This window comes from Suricata suricatta, chromosome 5 (assembly GCF_006229205.1).
Source record: "Suricata suricatta isolate VVHF042 chromosome 5, meerkat_22Aug2017_6uvM2_HiC, whole genome shotgun sequence".
NCBI classification, from domain to species: domain Eukaryota; kingdom Metazoa; phylum Chordata; class Mammalia; order Carnivora; family Herpestidae; genus Suricata; species Suricata suricatta.
Genome location: NC_043704.1, coordinates 133,778,665 through 133,800,096, shown reverse-complemented (window position 1 = coordinate 133,800,096; position 21,432 = coordinate 133,778,665). Strand labels below are relative to the sequence as shown.

Sequence of the window (21,432 nt, the reverse complement as noted above, 5' to 3'; positions counted from 1 at the left end):
ATGTAAATTTTTTTGTTTTATTTATTTTTGAGAGAGAGAGAGAACAAGAACAAGCAGAGGAGGAGCAGAGAAAGAGAGAGAAACACAAAATCCCAAGCAGGCTCCAGGCTCTGAGATGTCAGCACAGAGGGGCTCAAACTCATGAACCACAAGATCATGACCTGAGCTGAAATCAGACGCCCAACCTACAGAGCCACACAGGCACCCCTAACTAACCAGAATTTAAATAAAAATTTGGGGGGAAAAAAACATCAGAGGTAAATTTATTTCAAAAAGAACTTTATACCATTACATTTATGGCATCATAAATGCTAGTTATATTTTCATATACACAGTAGACTCAAAGAATGAGTAAGATTTTTAAAGTATGTATTGAAGTACTACTTAAAACCATCTCACATACCCACAGTGGTATGCCACACATGCCTGGGCAAACACCGACTCAAGTATTTGTAGTTTGGTCAACAAATGCATGACTCTCCAGGCAACAATATCATACATTCTTCTTTCTCCTCTTCCCCAGTAACACCTCCTCCATCCTCCTTCTCATCTAACCTTCTTAAGAGAACTGTATGGACTCACTTTCTCCCAATTTCTCTTCCCTCACCTTCTCTAAAATCCCACTCCAATCAGGCTTTCACCCCTACCACTCCCACTTGGCTTCTAAAACACTACTACTTGTCAGTTTCTGGCTGCCCTACTGGACACTCCCCAGCTTTCTTTGCTGATTTCCCCTTTCTCCTCAATGTCTTAATGTTAGTAAGTGCTTGGATTCAGTCTTGTAACTCTTTTCTTCTCCCTTGGTAATCTCATCTCAGCCACGTGACTTTAAATATATTAAATACAGTCCATATACTGATGACTCCCAAATTGCATCTCTAGTTCAGATCTCTCTCCTGAATTCCCAGTGTGTACTCTGCCTACCTGACATCTATTCCTGGATATATGGTAAAATCTCTCACATTTAACACAACTCCCCATATTTGCCTCCAAATCTGGACTACTCATGAGTCTTTCCATCTCAGTTGAGAGCAACTCCATCCAGCATCCTCTCATTTCCTACCAAATCTCTGCTGCCAACCTGCTCTAATCCCTCATCATTGCTCTTCTCAAAACTGCAATTGGCTTCTGCCCTGCTTCCTTCTACAGTATAATTTCGATACAAAGGCCTTGTAAAATATGTTAGATCATATCACTTCTCTGTACAAAATCCTTTGAGGTTTCCCATCTCACTCAAAGACAAAAACTAAGTCTTCACAATGCCCTACAGGGTCTTAGGTAACCTGCCTCCTCACTTCTCTGACATCCTTTCTCCTGTGCTCTCCCTGGTTACACTGCTCTAGATATAGTGCTGCGTTCTTTCACATCCAGTCCTCGAAGGCCATGATGATGCCCATTTTGAAGATGAAAAAAACTGGAACCCAGAGAAGTTCCTTGGCCAATGTCAACATCAAGTTCTAGAGTCAGAATTTAATCTATACCACTCCAAGACATGACTCCCAAGTATACTATACAGTCTCACATAAACCTTTATTCTTCTAAAATAGGCCCAACTACATTGTAATTTTCTGACAAACGTGAGATTTCATGTCAGTAGCTAAGTAGTGTTGGGACAACTGAATATATATCTGGAAAGGAAATTAAGCTGGGTTCCTTCCTCTTTTCTTATACCAAATTTAATTTCAGGTAGAACAAAGATTTTACTATTAAAATGAATCCCTAAATCATCCAGAATAAATCACAAGTAAAATCATTTATAATATTAGAGGAAAAGGAGCAGAAACTCAGAACCACAAAACCCAGAATCATAAAAAAGATAGACTGGTAATCTATAAAAACTGCTACATGACAAGAATACCATAAACAAGGTCAAAGAAAAAATAACTAATGGAAAAAAATATTTATAATGAATATGTCAAAGAGCTAATTTCCTGAATTTACTAGGAGCTGGTGCAAATTTAAAAAAGAGAATTATTTTTAAAACAATTGTTTTAAAAGTACATGAAAGGGGTGCCTGGGTGGCTCAGTCAGTTAAGCGTTCAAATTCAGCTCAGGTCATGATCTCCCAGTCTGTGGGTTCAAGCCCTGCATCAGGCTCTGAGCTGTTAGCACAGAGCTTTGGAGCCTGCTTTGGATTCTGTGTCTCCCACCCTCTCTGCCCCTCCCCCATCCATACTCTATCACACTCTCAAAAATGAATAAATGCTAAAAAAAAAAGTACATGAAAATATTCATTTAAAATTAAAGAAATGGAATTTAAATCAGCAAGGAGACATCATTTTTCACCTAGCAGGAAACACAAGGATTCCGATTTTCTTAGCTGTTATCTGGCCTCAGAGAAAATAATAAATAAGGTTAAAAAAAAGTCATTAGCTGCTACACATTAGTCCCTACCCATCCTCAAAAATATGTTTAAATCCACTTTGGTCTAGACCTTGCTTTGAAATATCAATATCCAACATATAAACCACCAACCACTTCAACCATTTTTCAGGGTACCATCCCTCAAATACTCATACTGCCTTGCCCATGACTACCTGGTCTTGCACTTTGTCTACTTCCCAAAACCTTCTACTACACCCACAGAACTCCTGATCCATAATCAACAATACCCCTAAAACCTCATCCTGACCCAGAACTCCTCCTCTACGACCTTGAATCAATTGAAATTGGGCTTCCCCAAGGGCACTGATGGCCTTCTCTAGTGACAGCAGATCATCCTCTGACACTCCATTGTTCCTCCCCTTGTTTCTTCCTGTTTTTCCTCTATCAGGTCATTCCTCCTCATCCACCTGTGACTACGCACATGACTCACCTCCAAGCTCTGCCATAAATAAATTCTGGGGGACCTCACTGTCCACATAGGCAATTAATCTAATAACTGACCTCAAAAGTCCCTAACTTCTTCATCTCCAAGATCCTTCATTGTACCCTAGCCACCCACTCCCATGGTGATACCTTGAACTTTTTCATTTCTTTCAACTGCTCCATTTCAAAACTTTCTCTTCAATTTCAAATAACCCAGACTCTATAATAGCCTCGCCTTTCAATTTGCATTAACTTCATCAGAACTTCAAATTTATAAATGTCTCTATTTTCTCTCAATCTATCTGTCCTAATGACTCACCTTTTTTTTTTAAACTTCCTTACTTATCCACCTTCAATTCCATGAACTTCCATTTCATTGGGTCCCATTTAAATTCATAAACAATGGTTTTCCTTACTCCCTGTTAGATCTCAGTCCACTTGCTACTACTTCAGAAGAGCCTTTACAGATCGTCCTGGCTTGAGGAGGTCACCCTATAACTGCTTCCACAGAAACGTGTTCCGCATTTTCAACACACTTTGCAGAATTATAATTTTACATTTATTTTACATTATCTGATAAATATCTGTCTTCACCGTTAGACTATAACATCCACGAAGGTGAAACTGGGTAAAAGGGAGACTTTTGCTTTTCATTTTATTTCATTTCTTATTATTTGAATGTTGTAGCCATCTGTTAAAGGATTTTTTAAGGTAAAATCATGACTCTCATACAAACTAAAAAACAGTAGATACCATAAATTTGATTTAACCCGATAATTAATGAAGGAATCAGTAAGATGTTATAATTAGTTCAGAAAAGAATTCAAAGAACCACGTGCATCTGGGCAACAAGAATTGCTGAAATGAAATAGCTTCAAAATAGATCTATTCTCAGGGTAGAGATCAATTGCACTCAATTCATTTGCATTTCTATAAACAAGAATTATTTCATTATTATGAATTTTCTACAATACACAAAATTATAAAATAGCTCCAAAACAATGAAAGGCTGAGACAAGCTGGAACAGTACACCAAACAGGACAGAGTATGTTTCACCTGTTTCAAAGGTTTTTACAATGTTTCCTACCCCATCAATATGTGTATACTATAGACATTAACATATGTATGAATTACTTAGTTTTTAATAATGTTAAAGATTATCTGTGTAAGAAATTATGACCCAATTCTATATATATTTTTGTATATAAAAAACTTGTAATTTTTATTTTAAGTGTTTTGAGATAGAATTGACAAATAACATATTAGTTTCAGGTGTACAACCTAATATTTGACATTTGTGCATATTGCAAAATGATCACCTCAATATGTTTAGTGAACATCCATCACCACAAATAGGTGTAATTTTTTCCTTATGGTAATAACTTTTAAAGTCTATTCTCTTACAACTTTCAAAATACAATACACTATTGTTAACTATAGTCACCATGCTGTATATTACATCCCCACAACTTATGGAAGTCTGTACCTTTTGACCACCTTCATGCATTTTGCCTACCCCCTACCCTCCATCTCTTGCAACCACCAACCTGCTCTCTTTATCTGTTTGGTTTTGTTCAGATTCTACATATTATAAAGAGATTATATAGCATTCTTCTTTATCTGATCTATTTCACTTAATGTAATAATGCCCTCAAGGTTCATCAATGTTGTTGCAAATGGCAGGAAAAAAAGATTTCCTTCTTTCCTATGGCTGAATATTCCATCATATATTTACACATACACCACAATTTCTTTATGCATTCATCCATCAGTGGATACTTAGGTAATTTCATGTCGTAGCAACTGAAAATAATGCTGCAGTTAAGATGGAAGCACATTCATTTCCTTTATACATAACCAGAATTATTACTGGATCATACAGTAGTTCTATTTTTATTTATTTTTTTTTTTGAGAGAGAGAGAGCATGAGTCAGGGAAAAGGGCATAGGGAGGGAGAGACAGAGAGAGGGAGAGACAGAGACAGAGAAAGAGACAGAGAGAGTTTTAAGCAGGCTGCACACCCAGTGTGGAACCCAATGTCGGGCTCAGTCCCACAATCCTGGGATCATGACCTGAGCCAAAATCAAGAGTCGGATGCTCAACTGACTGAGCCACCCAGGTGCCTCTGTTTTTAATTTTTTGAGGACCCTCCATATGTTTTTTTCCATGGTAGCTGGACCAATTCACATTCCTATCAGCAGTGCACAACGGTTTTCTTTTCTCCACATCCTCACCAGCATTTGTTATCACTTATCTTATTGATGGCCATTCTGAGAGACATGTGGTGATCTCTCACTGTATTTTATTGTTGTTTTTTAATTTATTTAAGTATTATGGACATACAATGTTACATTCGTTTCAGAAATATAACACAGTAGTTTGGAATTTCTATACATTGTACTATGTTCACCACAAGAAGTATAGTTACCATCTGTCACCATGCAGCATTATTACAATATTATTGGCTACATTCCCTATGCTGTATTTTCCTCCCTGTGACTTACTTATCCTATAACTGGAAGTTTATACCTCTTACTCCCCTTCACCTATTTCAGCCATTCTCCAACCCGTTTCCCCTCTGGCAACAACCAGTTTATTCTCTGTACTTATGACTGTTTCTGGTTTGATAGTTTTGTTTGTTAGATTTCATATATAAGTGAAATCATACGATTTTGTCTTTTTCTGACTATTTCATGATACTTTCTAGATACTCTCTAGATACATCCATATACTGCAAGTGGCAGATCTCATTCTTTTTAATAGCTGAGTAACATTCCAACACACACACACCATAAATTCTTATCTATTCATCTATCTATGGACATGTAGATTGCTTCCATAATTTGGCTATTGTAAATAATAATATTGCATATTGGCATTTAATATAGAGTGCATGTATCTTTTTAAATTAGTGTTTCATTTTCTTGTGGGTAAGTTTACACTGCAGTGGAATTACTGGATCATATGGCATTTCTATTTTTAGTTTTTTAAGGAACTTCTATACTATTTTCACAGTGGCTGCACCAATTTACATTCCCGCCAACAGTGCACAAAAGTCCCTTTATCTCCACATCCTCACCAAGACTTCTTATCTCTTGTCTTTGTGATAGTAGTGCCATTCTGACAGGTACAAGATCGTATTTCATTGTGGATTTGATTTGCATTAGCCTGATGATTAGTGATATTGAACACCTTCTCATGTGTCTGCTGGCCATCTATAATGTTTTCTTTGGAAAAATGTCTATTCAGGTCCTCTGCCCATCTTTTTTTTAAAGTTTATTTATTTGAGAGAGAGAGACAGAGAGAAAGAGGGAACATGTGCATGCAAACAGGGAAGGAGTGCCCAAGAGAGGGAGAGAGATAATCCCAAGCAGGCTCTGTGCTTGTCAGTGTGGGGGATCCATCTCACAAACCATGAGATCATGACCTGAGCTGAAATCATGAGCCACAAATTTAACCAACTGAACTACCCAGCTGTCCCTGCCTATTTTTAAATTAGATTATTTGGTTTTTTAGTGTTATCTATGTTCTTTATATATTTTAGATATTAGTCTCTTGTCAGATACATCTTTTGAAACATTTTCTCCCATTTAGTAAGGTGCTTTTTCATGTTCTTAGTGGTTTCCTTCACTGAGCAAAAGCTTTCTATTTTGGTGTAGTCCCTCTTGTTTATTTTTGTTCTTACCAACTTTGCTCTCAGTGTCAAATCCAAAATACCATCACCAAGACCACTTTAAAGGAGACTCACTGCCTATTTTTTCTTCTAGTAGTTTCACAGTTTCAGTCTTACATTCAAGTCTGTTTTTTTTTTTAAGCAAATCAAACTTTCAGAATATGGAATTGGCTGTACAATATCTAAAAAGAAAGCAATCTGGGGGAAGAAACTACTACCCGGCATGTGTGTGAGATTCTGAGGAAAAGTCAGCTAATGTACCAGCGTCAAGGAGCAGGCTGCGGAGAGCCAGATCCAGGGGGCTGGAAGCCATTAGGCTTTGGAGCCTTTGGAGCTGGGGGAGGGCTGTCCCTTGCTTCCTGTTTCCTTCATAGATGGCCTGCCCTCAAGTCAGGAGGGAGCTGAGGACAGCAGAGGAGCTGGGGAAGGACAAGTGCCCTCCTCTGTTGGGGGAAGAGAGACCATGATTTACTTCTGGATACTTCCAGGGACCAAAAAAAGAAGTAGTGCAGGAGTGCAGCTGTGACAGTGGAGATCGGCTTAACAATGGGCTGCACACCAGGGACCAAGGCGGTGACCAGAGAGGTAGTACTAGAACCTGAGCTAGAAGACGAAGTGTTGAGGGACAGGACCTATTGGGTGCATGAGCCCCTGGAGGACAACAATATTATAATAAACTTGGTCAGAGGAGGGGAAGGAGGAAATGGAGCTGCAGTTCATACATGTACTAGTGTCTAGACAGGCAGTGTGGCGACTCCAGGGGCCTTAAGAAAACCAGGGGTCCTAGGGCCAAGCTGAGGGGCCTGCAAGAGGGTCAGTGTGGGCCAGCACTGAGTCGTGGTCAGAGTAGTCCTGTTGACCTGCTGAGCCGGCATGGCAGCCTGGGCCAGAGCCTTGACCACACAGGAGGGGAGGAGGAGTCCAAGGGACCCAAATTCTGCCCCACAGGCATCCTGGTTATTAGATGGTGGGTGCAGCCTCCAGGCAGGAGGTAGCAAATCACCCAGTGATTATCCACATCTGACTGCAGGCATGGCCGTCATCACAGCTAGAATCATTTCATGCATGGACTTTTTACTGGGGCACAGTGTTTCAGGAGGGGGCCCTGCACATTGTCAACTCAGATGTGGTCGATATTGCTCAGCAAAGTGCCATCCAGGACACCACAGATCCACTTCCCTTCCTGCTACAACCATGATAGAATCAGAGGCTTAATCATATTGTGTCCAAGTCCAGCCAAGCCTGAGATGGAACCGTAATGTGTTGTCCACAGAACCTTCTCAGTCCACTTAGCTCTTGGTGAAGGTGATGATGGTCTGGGACTGGATGTTGGTGGTGGTTGTGCTGAAATGCCTGCAGACCGGAGCCACCAGGCAGGAGGTAGCAAATCACCCAGTGATTATCCACATCTGTCTGCAGGCATGGCCGTCATCACAGCTGGAACCAATTCATGCACGGACTTTTCTAGATACAGTGCAGGGTTACTCTTCAGCGCCTCTGCCATCAGATAGATTAGGGCCAGGTTGTTCTGCACCACATTCACATTCCCTTTTTTTCCTCTTCTGTGGTAGTTATAATTTTGATTTCAGTCCTGACAAAAACTTCAGGTTTTGGAAACAAGATGTCTGCTCCTTTGCAAATTCCCACACTTTGAAAAGCATTTATAAATCTCAGTCTCAAATCTCTGCATACATAAGACATATAATTGTTTCCTAGAGCATATAATATAATCTTGGGTTTTATACATATATACACACGCACATGCATATATATGCATAAATACCCAATGCCAGGTTTTTCAGAAATACTCCAGCTACTGTAACTATTGACTCCTCTGAATTGTTTTAGAAAATCAACACAATGCATTAAAATCAAGTGCAGGGGAAATTTCCTTGCCTCACAACAACTTTTGTAATTGAACTATTATTAAATTGTATCTGGGCGCCTGGGTGGCTCAGTCGGTTAAGCCTCCGACTTCGGCTCAGGTCAGATTTCTCGGTCGTGGGTTCGAGTCCCACATCAGGCTCTGTGCTGACAGCTAGCTCAGAGCCTGGAGCCTGCTTCCGGTTCTGTGTCCTTCTCTCTGCCCCTCCCCTTCTCATGCTCTGGTTCTCTCTGTATCAAAAATAAATAAAACATTAAAAAAATTTTTTAATTGTATCTAACTCTGCGCTACAGATTAATTATACTTTGTATTTTCTAGTGCTTCATAAAGAAATCTTTTCAACCTGTAAAGAAAAAAGCTGGGGTGCCTGGGTGGCTCCGACTTCGGCTCAGGTCATGATCTCACAGCTCATGAGGTTGAGCCCCAGGCTCTGCACTGTCAGCACAGAGCCTTTAGACTGCTTCAGATTCTAATTCTCTCTCTCTCTCTCTCTCTCTCTCTCTCTCTCTCTCTCTCTCTCTCTCTCTCTCTGCCCCTCCCCCACTCGCTCTGTGTCTTTTTCTCCAAAAATAAATAAAAATGTAAAAACAATTTTTTAAAGAAAAAAGCAAGCACTTGTGGAGCATGAGGGTCACGAACTGTGAACTAGCACTGACAAAAATAATAACAATCCCCTATCCTCAGCGCCCCCAGGCTTCCGTCTCCCCCCTCCCACCCTCGTGGGCCTTTTGAACCCGCTGCCCCGGGCTCCCCCTCTCCCTAACGGGCCCAGGAGCTGGTTCCCACACCCTGCCTTCCCCCCAACTGCACAGGCCACCCACCTGCTTCTAGACCTCTTTGGTGCCAAATCCCGAATTTCTCTGATGAGCTTGCTTCCCCATGGCTATAAATATGGTGCAGCTAGTTCAGCACAGAGTGAGTGGGTGAACTACTGCACACACACCTCTCTCCCAGATATCTCCTGGGATGGCCGGCCCCTTCCGGTGCATCCAGGTCACTCCGCCCACTCTGGGGTCATCAGGCCTCAGCAAGTTCAGGTTGCTGCAGAGCAGCAGACCGGCCAGAAGATCCAGATAGTCACGGCAATGGACGCCTGGGGTCTCCCCAAGCAGCAGTCCATCCTCTTCAGCCCAGACGAGCTGGAACTGAGAAGGTGATTCTGGCTTCCCCGGAGACATCCAACCCAAGCAGCTCATTCTCACCAGCTAGGACGGCCTCAACCCCGGGGGGTTCCAGATCGTCTGGGTCTCCTCTTCTGTAGACCGTTTCTGTGGAAGGTGCACACCCAGTGGCCCCAGAGGCAAAATTTATGACAAAGGGGCATAGGGAAAATTTTGACCTACAGCTGTCAGAGCAACTAAGACTGCATCTTAAGTGCCTCCTGAAGAGCTGTCGGTTTTGTTGAATGAAAAGAACTGCTTAGAGAAGAGTATAAAAACGGAATCTGTAGAGTGTGAACAGAAGCCCTTTAAGGGGGATAAAAGGAAAAAGAAGCCCTTTGATGGGTATTAGGAGAAACTAAGGAACTCTGCTCCTTCAGCTGAGAACTAGGTCTTCTTGATGCTGGATGCTGTGAACATCCGACAGCCTTTGATATACGAGGACGGCATAGATCTCCTGATGATGAATTCTAAAGCTGACATGAGCCAGGGGGTTCTAGGCACACTGGCAAATGTAGTAGATCCCTTGCCAGCCTAAGTGAATCCCTTAACAAGGGTAAGTCTTCAGAATACTATGGGAGAACCAGTTTGCAAGTGAGATTCCCTGAGCATATGATACCTTAGCAAAAGCACTTAATGAAATGGCTTCTTGTCTCCCAGCCTGGAAGACAAAATAGTGGAGGAGGGCACATCCACGTCATCACTGGAGAGCAGTTCACACCCATCATTGAGGTCAAAGGTACCCTCCTTTTAGACACTTACATCACATTTAGCTTCATGATGCCTAGCCCCATTCCAGAATACCTCAACATGTGCTACATCTGCAAGTCTACACCCTCCTTGCTTTTCCTCCCCATGCTCTGAGCCAGCAGTTCAGACGCGTGGTCAGGAATGCAACATCAACCTTGGGCTGCCCTGCTGGAACAAGCTCTTCAGCCTTGGCCTGTCCAGGGTTCCCAGGTCATGAGTCTGTCCAATATCCTGGCAGCTATGGTCAACCACCTGCAGAACAGCATCCAGGAAGATATATGTTCTGGTTACTGAATAAAGCAGGTCATGGAGCACATCCGGAAGCAACAGGACTTCTGTTAACAGTATGGTGAAGCTGGATATGGACAGATCTGAGTATGCATACTAAGGTAAGCTATAGTTCTCTTTAGTCCTGATCATTCAGGTTTGACCAGCCCAAACCAGATTGAAAACTGCAAGAAGATACAGATATGGGCTACAAGACTAGTTTCAGAAACCTTACTCAGAACATCTACTGATTGGCCTGGATTTTCATCTGTCTGCTGGCACCTAGGCTGATGAGCTCCAAAATAACAGAAGAACTTGATTTTTTTATTTGTTTTCTTTTGTTTTACTGGTTGCATTGTCAATGCTTTGCTAACATAATCCCCTATATCCTCAAGATAGAGACGACAGAGTACAATGGCCAAATCACCAGAACCAGTCTCTAGTGCACACCACGCACCTGCTGAGAAGCAAAAGAATCTTCCCAGAACTGCTCAGATACAAAGACAATGAAGCAGTGGTCTTTTGGTATGTACAAATACCTCCAGTATGTCAGCCGTCTCCCACCTCATGTTTTATTTGTTAATCCCAGACAACAGCAACCCAAAACTAACAGGTTCCTTTCTTGCCACAAGAAATGTTTTAATGCCTTTTGATAACAAAGCAGATTTTGGAACAATCATTTAACTTAATCTGTAGTTAGAAATTCTCAAAGGGCAAATAGCAATAGCAAAGTTTTATAATATCAGAGACTATAATTAAAGAAAACAAATTTTTGAAAAACAAAGAAGCCTTATGTTCTACGGTAAATTCTAGTTAAGAAAGAAAAAACCTTAAGATAGATATTTACAAACAATTTGCCATTAACGTTCCATTTAATGCTCAGCTTACCTTGTCACCTAATAAGTTTTATGAACAGTATGTTTAAGAACACAAAACTAAGTAGACAGGATGATAGAATTTGAGCCAATATTCTCCCAGCCTCTTACAAAGAATAAAACCACAAAAGATTACTATGCCCTTTTGCCTTGTACTTAGTGTAGTAATTTGCATTAATATGGTATGTGATGGCTTATCCCATATTCAATAAAGCAGGTAATTGCCTATTAACAGTTCTTTAAAAAAATTAAAGCTTAGCAAAAATAAACTTTTTAGAGAAGATTTAATTTTGAAATTTCAAGAGGTAGTTAGATAACCTATGCTTTTATTTACTTATGTGTTAAGTATGAGATATTCCAACACTCAGATACTTTTTAAAAAGTAATGGCACTTAAAATTATTTCTATTTGTTAAAATTTCACTTACCTATGCCATTATTATTAGGCATTTGGTGGAAATAAAAAACAGTACTACATGTGGAAACACAAATGTATGTAAAATTGACACTAAAACTATTACATGTCTATTGCTTATTTTTAAAGACAAGAATTACCCAGATCCACATTATGCTCTTAATTTACCCCATAATCTTTGCTATTATGTTGCCCTTTCCTTGACACACAAAAAAAGTGACTATCACTAATTGGGCAAGAAAATGAAAACTAGCAATTGCTAGTGATTATTATTATTAACTGAAGATTTCATTGAGATCATGTTAGATTCATATGTAGTTCTAAGAAATGATACAGAGATCACTTTGCTCATGTTACCCTAATGGTAACATTTCGCCAAACTGTAGTATAAAATCACATCCAAGATACTGACATTGATTGCAATCCACCAATCCTAATAAGATTTCTTCAGTTTTACTTGTACTCATCTGCTGTGTATGTGTGTGTGTGTGTGTGTGTTAAATTCTATATTATTACCTATGTAGGTTTATGGATCCACCACAGTAAAGATAATCCACAGGTAACTAAACATAACATAAGAACTAAAACTATAAAACTCTTAGAAGAAAACATTGGTATAAATCTATGTGACCTTGGATTCGGCAATGATTTCTTAGATATGACAACAAAAGCACAAGCAAGAGCAATAAATAAATAAATAAGACTTTATCAAAATTTAAAATGTGTGCTCCACTGTATACTATTAAGAAAGTGAAAAGACAACCCACATAGCAGGAGGCAATTTTTATAAACCATATATCTGATTAAAAGGTTTTTATCTAATACTTATAGAGAACTTAACACTTAAAACTCAAAAATAGAACCAACCCAATCTTATTAATGAACAAATTATCTCAGTAGACATTTCTCCAAAGATATACAAATGGCCAATAAATACATGAAAAAGTGCTCTATATCATGAGCACATCAGAGGAATGCAAATCAAAGGAAATGAGATACCACATCACCCCCATTAGGATGACTGGAATCAAAGAGAAAGGTAATAACAAGTGTGGATGAGGATGTAGATAAATCTCAACCCTCATAATCTGTTGGTGGACTGCAAAATGCTACAGCTGCTTTGAAAAGCAGGATGGCAGATCTTCAAATTGGTAAATGTGAAGTTACCATATGACCCAGCAATTATACTCTTAGGTATATATCCAAGAGAAATAGAAATATATGCCCACACAAAAAATTTTACACAAATGTTCATAGTAGAATTTGTAATAGCCAAAAAGCTGGAAGGACCTAATTCTAACATATAAATGGATAAATAAAATGTGTCTCATATATATATATATATATATACATACATACATACACACACACACACACACACATATACAATAGCATATTTTTCAGCAATATAAAGGAATAAAGAATGCATATGTGCTATGTTATAGGTAAGCCTTGAAATCATTATGCTAAGTGAGAGAAGATAGTCACAAAAAACCACATATTATTCTGTTTATATTAAACATGCAAAATAGGCAAGTATATGGCAACAGACAAAAGATTAAGGATTTCCTTGGGTTGAAGGAGGGGATTGGGGGAAAATGAGGGAATGACTTCTAGTAGTTACTGGGTTTCTTTTTGGAGTGATGAAAATACTCTAATAAAATTGATTGTGAGAATGGTTGTAAGTATTTGTGAATACACTAGAAAAACTGATTTGTACACTTTCAATAACTTTGTAACTCAATAAAGCTCTTATTTAGTTTTTAAAGTTTAGGGGAAAATAGGTAAATCTCAAGAATCCATCATGTTGCACTTTTATAGGCATATTCACCTTTTTCCTAACCCTTCCCATCCCTGTTTCTATTCAGCGACAATTCTAAAATTTTGTTACTTCACAGCTGTTACATAAATGGAATCATGCATTATGTAATCTTTTAGGTTTGACTTTTTCCCCTTAACATAATTCTTTGGAAAGTCATCCAAGTTGTTGCATGTATCAACATTCTTTTTTGTTACCCTTATGGATGTACTACAGTTTGTTTAACACCTGTTGAAGGACATCTGCAATGATTCCAGGTTTGGGCTGCTACGAGTAAAGCTTCTTATGAATATTATGAATATATTATGAATATGTACAAGTTTTTGTGTAAACATGCCTAACTTCTTTCCAGAATGGATGTATAATTTTACATGCCCACCAGCAAGGTATCAATGATCCAGTTTCTCTGCATCCTTACCAGAATTTGGTGTTGTTTTTATTTTTTATTGTAGTCATTCTGATAGGTATGTAGTTGAAATATCATTATGGGTTTAATTTGCATTTCCTTGATGGCTAGTCCTGTTAAACATCTTTTCATATGCTTTTCTGCTGTTTATCCTCTTTGATGAAAGGTCTGTGCATGTCTTTTGCTTATTTTCCAATTGAGTTGTTTTTTACTGTTGAGTTTGGATGTTCTTTATATATTCAAGATAGTAGTCCTTTGTTGGATAGGTGTTGTATTATTTTCCTATGGCTACTGTAACAGATCACCACCAAGAGGAAGTCTTAAGACAACAGAAATATATTCTCCCCCAGTCCTAGAGGCTAGAAGTCCAAAATCAGGATATAAGCAGGGTTGTAGCTCTGGAAGGAAGAAAAGCCTTTCTTTGCTTCTTCCAGCTTCTAGTAGCTGTTAGAACTCCTAAACTATGGTCACCTCTCTCTGTCCCTGCTCAGCCTTCACGTGGTCTTCTCTGTGTGTTTGCCTGGTGGCTGCATCTCTCCACCCTTTACCTCCATCTTCACATCGCCTTTCTATCTCTATGTATTTGTCAAATCGCCCTCTGCCTTCTTTTTTTTAACAAAGATTCTTGTGATGGCATTCCGGGCCCACCTGGGCAACTGAAAATAATTTCCTTATCTCAAAATCGTTAGCTTAACTACATCTGCAAAGACCCCTTTCGTTGTCACAGCCCATCTATTTTGAAAATATTAACTAAAAAAGTTTTAAAGGAAAAAAAAGACTCTTTTTCCAAATAACATTTACAAGTTCCAGGGATTGGACTTGATATTTGTAAGTACCCATTATTCAACCTACTATATATAGGTGCTTTGCAAACATTTTCTCCCAGTCAATAACTTGTCTTTTTATCCTCTTAACAGGACCTTTCACAGATATTATTTTCATAATTTATCATTTTTTCCTTTTGTGAATCATGCTTTTGGTGTCCAGAGTTTACCTTTTTTAAGACGGACTACTTGAGAAGCAAGGCACCTGGGCGGCTCCATCTGTTAAGCATTGGACTCAGCTCAGGTCATGATCTCACAGTTTATTAGTTCGAGCCCCACCTCGGACTCTGTGCTGACAGTTCGGAATCTGGAGCCTGCTTCGGATTCTGTGTCTCCCTGTCTCTCTGCCCCTCCTCCACCTGTGCTCTGTCTCTCAAAAATAAATAAAAATGTTTTTAAAAAATGATTTTAGGGGCGCCTGGGTAGCTCAGTCGGTTAAGCCTCTGGCTTCGGCTCAGGTCAGATCTCATGTTCGTGGGTTCGAGCCCCGCGTCAGGCTCTGTGCTGACAGCTCAGAGCCTGGAGCCTGCTTCCGGTTCTGTGTCTCCTTCTCTCTCTGACCCTCCCCCTCTCATGCTCTGTCTCTCTCTGTATCAAAAATAAATAAAACATTTAAAAAAATTTAAAAAAACAAAAATATTTTAAAAAATGATTTTAGAATTCATCATTCACTACAGTGGTTCTCAGATTTGACTGTATGTTAGAATCATCTGGAAGCTTTTAAAAATCCCTAGTGCCTAAGCTTCCCTTCATCTATCTGCTTACCAAATCAAGACTTCTGGGGATGGGTACTAGATGGTAATTTTAAAAGTTCCCATGGGATCACAGTGTGCACCAAATTGGAGAATCCCTGTCTTCGAGTTTTACTACTCAAAACGTGATGCCGGCAGCATCAGCAACACCTGGGAGCTTGTTAGAAACACAGAATCTCGGGCCCAGCCTCCCATCCAGTGAATCGGAATCTGCATTTTAACAAGATCTCCAGGTGATTTATATGCTCATAAAAGTCTGATGAACATCAGAATCACCTGGAGAACAAATCCAGATGCGAAAGGCCCAGGCCTGCTGAGGCAGGATAAGGCCCACTCCTCTGTATTTTTACCAAGTTCCTCAGTGAAAGGGTTTCAGTACCTGACCATCCCAATCTGTCTCTTAGGGAAGGTAAAATTTTATCTTCCCTCAGTGCTCATTTCCATTCTCCCTATCTGACAAAGTTAGCCAACCACTGTTAGATGGAATAATTCACTATTTAATGTTCTGCAACCGAGACAATTTACTAGTAATACTTACAGGTGCCTACAGCTAACCATATTTTATTTTTTTTATAATTCCATGCTAAATCATAATGAAAATCTGATGCTATGAGTAAACATTACCTCTTTATTTGAGCAAAATAATATTTAAAGGACAAGAATGCTGGAATAATAGTAAATTAGAATATTTTTCTGTTGTTTCCCATTGCAGGAGAAGCTGATACATTTCATATGAAACTAGACATGCTAATATAATAGGACTGCCATAGATAATCTAAGAAATAATTAGTTTGGACTTTTACAAGTATATAGACATCTCTTGACTATTCTAGAAACTGCATTCCAGTTCTTGTACCTTCTTTACCACTGGCCTCTTTCTCAGCTATCAGTGCCCTTTTACTCTGATACATAGCACCATCTTAAGGCAAAACTGACCATTTCTCAGTGCACACTGCCAGTCTAGTCTTTCAGCCCTTGCAGACCTAACAAAGATCCTGGTTGTTTTTCTTTTTTTTTTTTTTTGAAGAAAGTTATTTACGAAAGAAATTATAAAATAACAACATCAAATTGAATTAAGATTTCCAAGGATAAACAAACATGTCAAAATAGTGTCAAATGTAGACACTTGACAATATTTGTATAATAGAAATGACTATTGAATAAACATACTTCTAGTCAAAATGAATAGAGTTGAGTATGATTCAGGAAGGTTTTTTTTTTTTATGAGAAGAAAAACTGTAGCAGAGTTTCAAACTTGTTTAATTTCACCTAAAGCCAAGTGAGAGAGCACTGGAGGAAGACAGCCACTGAAATTTCAGAGTTTCAGGACTTTCCATGCAATTTCAAAATAATCCCTGTAATTATTCTTTCCTTCCCTCCTTTGCTCCAGAATAATGAGCCATGCAGCTCCGTAATGGGTGGCTAATTTAGGGAGGTTGTTAATAAGGTGAGACATGAACACATTGTCAGAGGGAAATACAAGAAACTACGAGACTTTCAGTAAATCACATAACTTCCAAAATCTATAACTTGAAAGAGATGAAAACAAATTAATTCCAATTTAATTTCAACATTCTTATTATTCCTTTAATACTTACAACTGTTTTACTGATTTGTAGGTGCTTACTAATTCATTATATCAACACATAATACAAAAGCAAACTTAGCCACAAAAATAGCATAACATTAGTGATTAGTATTTATAACATAAAGCTTTAATGAAAATGACACGTCTGTAAGGTGTACATCCCTCTCCTATAGCAGGCCTATGACATTAATAACAAGTTGACAAGGGTATTATTTCACCTAAGTATAATATTAACTCAGAATCCTTCTTAACACAAAGTTGATGGTCATTGCTTCATTGATTCATTCATGCAACAAAGATTTATTTATTCTGTGCCTCTTCTGGGATCCAGCATAAAACAAGACAGACACAGCTCTTGCCATCATACAACTTATACATTTCAGGAGAGACCTTGAAATCAGTAATTATGAAATGATGTAATGTAACATGAAAGATGAAACCATTTTTGCTATACTTGTTTTAGGATTAGACTCTTAAGCTAGAAGCTTAAGAAAATATGTCATGAAAACTAGTTCCCTATATAAGGAACTACTTTTATTAGATATTCCTGCAAAAAGGAGGTTTGAAATGCTCATTATAGCTGCACACATTGCTACTCCAATAATATAATATTGGAGTATTTTATATATATATTAAGAGAGAAGAAGGGATATCAGGTAGGCAAGAGCATTGTCTGCCTTAGGGTTTAAAAACCCATTTGTTCTGTGAATGAATGAAATCTTAATTATAGACACTCCATTGCTCCAATATCCTCAATTAATAATATTCATTTTCTCACTTCCATTTAGCAATATTCATTTCCTTATTATCTTAGATCATTAGCATCCTTTGTTATTATTATTATATCACTGTTAAGTAACCTTACACAGGTATGTACCTTGTTTTCCCAACTAAATTAAGCCCTATGTATAACTTTTTATTTATAGAATACCATTAATATGCTATAAACTATTTCACTTAATAAGTGCATTATTCTGTTTTGGCTGCTAGAATAAAATATCACTGTCCTGATGGTTTATAAACAAAAGAATTTTACTTCTCACAGCTCTAGAGGCTGAGAAGTCCAGCGTCATGGTGCTGGCAGATTCCGTTTTTAGTGAGGGTCCCCTGGCTCACAGCAGGTGACTTCCCCTTGTGTCCTCATGTGGTGGAAGGGGCTAGGGAGCTCTGTGGGATCTCTCTCATCAGTTCACTGATCCTATACATGAGGGCTCTGCCTTCCTGACCTAAGTACGCCCAAAGGTCGCCCCTCCTAACATCCCTTTGAGTATTACGATTTCAAACATAACAATTTGGGAAGAAAACAAACGCTCAAACTGTAAGTAATTCCCAATATTTGAAGGAATAACATACTTCAGAAAAGAGATAAGGGAAATAACCACTTTCTATTGTGACAATTACTACATGTCTCAAGTTGGTTTTTTGGTTTGTTTTTTAAACTGCATTTTCTTAAATGTTTATTTATTTTTGAGACAGAGAGAGACAGAACATGGGCATAGGAGGGGCAGAGAAAGAGGGAGACACAGAATCCAAAGCAGGCTCTGAGCTGTCATCACAGAGCCTGACATGGGACTTGAACCCACCAACCATGAGATTATGACCTGAGCCAAAGTCAGACACTTAACCAACTGAGCAACCCAGGTACCCTACAAACTGTTTTTTTTTTTAATGTTTATTCATTTTGTTTGAGATAGGGGGAGGAGGGGAATGAGTGGGGGAGGGGCAGAGAGAGAATCCCATACAGGCTCCATGCTGTCAAGGCAGACCTAGATGCAGGGTTTGAACTCATAAACTATGAGATCATGACCTGAACTGAAATCAAAAGTTGGATGCCTAACCGACTGAGCCACCCAGGCACCCCTCAAATTGTTTTAAGTGTGGTCCTAGTATGGATTTTAACAAGTATAACATTAATGAAAATAAAAATCAGGAAGCTCTAGATAATTCTAATCAATCATAATCCCATGAAACATATTTCAAAAAGGTGGAATTTGTATATGTGACAAAGTAAAGGGATAGAAAAAATACTTTCCACACAAACAGAAACCAAAATGAAGAAGCTATACTTAATTCAGACAAAATAGACTCTAAGCAAAAACTGTGAAAAAAGACAAAAAGGTCATTATATAATGGAAAGGTGTCAATTCATTAAGAGGACATAACAATTATAAATATATACATATCCAACATGGGAATACCTGAATATATTCAGCCAATACTAATACACTAAAGGAAGTAATAGGCAACAATACAAAAATAGAAGGGAAATTTAATACCACAGTTTCAACAATAGATGATAATCCAGATAGAAAATCAAAAAGGAAACATAGGAATTGAACTATACTTTAGACCAAATGGACCTAACAGACATAGAGAGAACATTCTATCCACATCTACACTCATCCTTCTCAAGCACATATGGAACATTTTCTAGAATAAATAATTTCTTAGATCACAAATCAAGTCTTAGCAAATTTGCAAAGACTGAAGTCATACCCAATATCTTCTCCAACCGCAATGGTATAAAACTAGAAATCAATAATAGGAGGAAAACTGGAAAATTCACAAATATGTAAAAATTAAACAATGCCGTCCTGAACAACCAATGCAAAAATGAACTCAAAAGGGAAATCAGACATCTGGCTGGATCGGTTAGTAGAGAATGCGACTCTTGATATTGGGAGTGGAAATCAGAGTCCCATGTTGGGTATAGAGATTACTTAAAAATAGAAAAAAATATTTTTAAATAAGGGAAATAGAAAAATATGGTGAACACATAATAATGGAAATACAACATATCAAAATTTATGGGACTCAACAAAAGCAGTGCTAAGAGGAAAGTTTATGGCAATAAATGTCTGCATTTTAAAAAGGGGAGGGGTGCCTGGGTGGCTCAGTTAAGCAACCAACTCTTTTTTTTTTTTTTAGTTTATTGTCAAATTGGTTTCCATACAACACCCAGTGCTCTTCCCCATAAGTGCCCTCCTCCATCACCACCACCTCTTTTCCCCCCTCCCCCTTCCCCTTCAACCCTCAGTTCATTTTCAGCATTCAATAGTCTCTCAAGTTTTGCATCCCTCTCTCTCCCCAACTCTCTTTCCCTCTTCCCCTCCCTCTGGTCCTCCATTAGGTCTCTCCTGTTTTCCTGTTAGACCTATGAGTGCAAACATATAGTATCTGTTCTTCTCCGCCTGACTTAATTCACTTAGCATGACACACTCAAGGTCCATCCACTTTCCTACAAATGGCCATATTTCATTCTTTCTCATAAGCAACCAACTCTTGATTTCAGCACAGGGCATGATCTTATAGTTCTTGGGTTTGAGCCCCACATCAAGCTCCATGCTGACAGCACAGAGCCTGCTTGGGATTCTTTCTCTCCCTCTCTTTCTGCCCCTATCCTGCTCATGCTCTCCTTCTCTTAAAAATAAATAAATAAAACTTCATAAAAAGTTTTTAAAGGGGAAAAAAGAAGAAAGGTCTTAAAAAATTAACTTCATACATTGTGGAGGCATAGTGAGCTAGTTGGATTCATCATGAAAGAAAGAAAGAAAAGATCTTAAATAATTAACTTTACACATCAAGGACCTAGAAGAAGAACTAAGTCACTCTGAAATGTACAAAAATTATCTAGGCTTCTACTCTGGTGATATGTTGCCTCTTTGGTGGATCAGAGACCCCAAGCTCAGCAATTTCTATTCTTCAAGGCCCTATAAAACAGACACAATCTAAAGTTTGACCATCCTCAAAATGACAAGGGGCAAAGTACCCTCCAAAAGCAGAACCTTCAAGACCTTGCTCAAGGCCAGCTACATAACTTGTGTGGGCCAATCCAAAATGAAAATGTGCGAGACTCCTTCATCAAAATGCAAGACAAATGTGCCATTAAAGGTACTAAAATATAAAGCTTTTTCCCTTTCTTTCATAGTATCTCTCTCAATTCATCATTGTGTTTATTTCATCTGACATTTAAAATCATTCCCAGTAAAAGCAAATTTTAAATTTCAAACATTAGCATGAATTGTGCCATTCATCTTTATATCATACAATGCTAGTTTTGAATGCAAACACAACTGCATTTAACTTGAATGTGCACAATCACTAAAATCACATCATTCATATCTCAGAGCTCTTCATGAATATGTATTTCATTCTCACCAGAACAGTAGAAAAGCTGCACAAGATTCCGTGAACTCTTTTTAGTTCTTTA

At 38.5% G+C, this 21,432-nt stretch overlaps 2 pseudogenes; one reads left to right on the top strand and one right to left on the bottom strand.

Moving 5' to 3' along the window:
- Positions 1–6,748: 6,748 nt before the first annotated feature.
- Positions 6,749–8,348, bottom strand: LOC115291272 (annotated as a pseudogene).
- Positions 8,349–9,230: 882 nt separating this feature from the next.
- LOC115291271 lies at positions 9,231–10,987 on the top strand (annotated as a pseudogene).
- Positions 10,988–21,432: the final 10,445 nt, after the last annotated feature.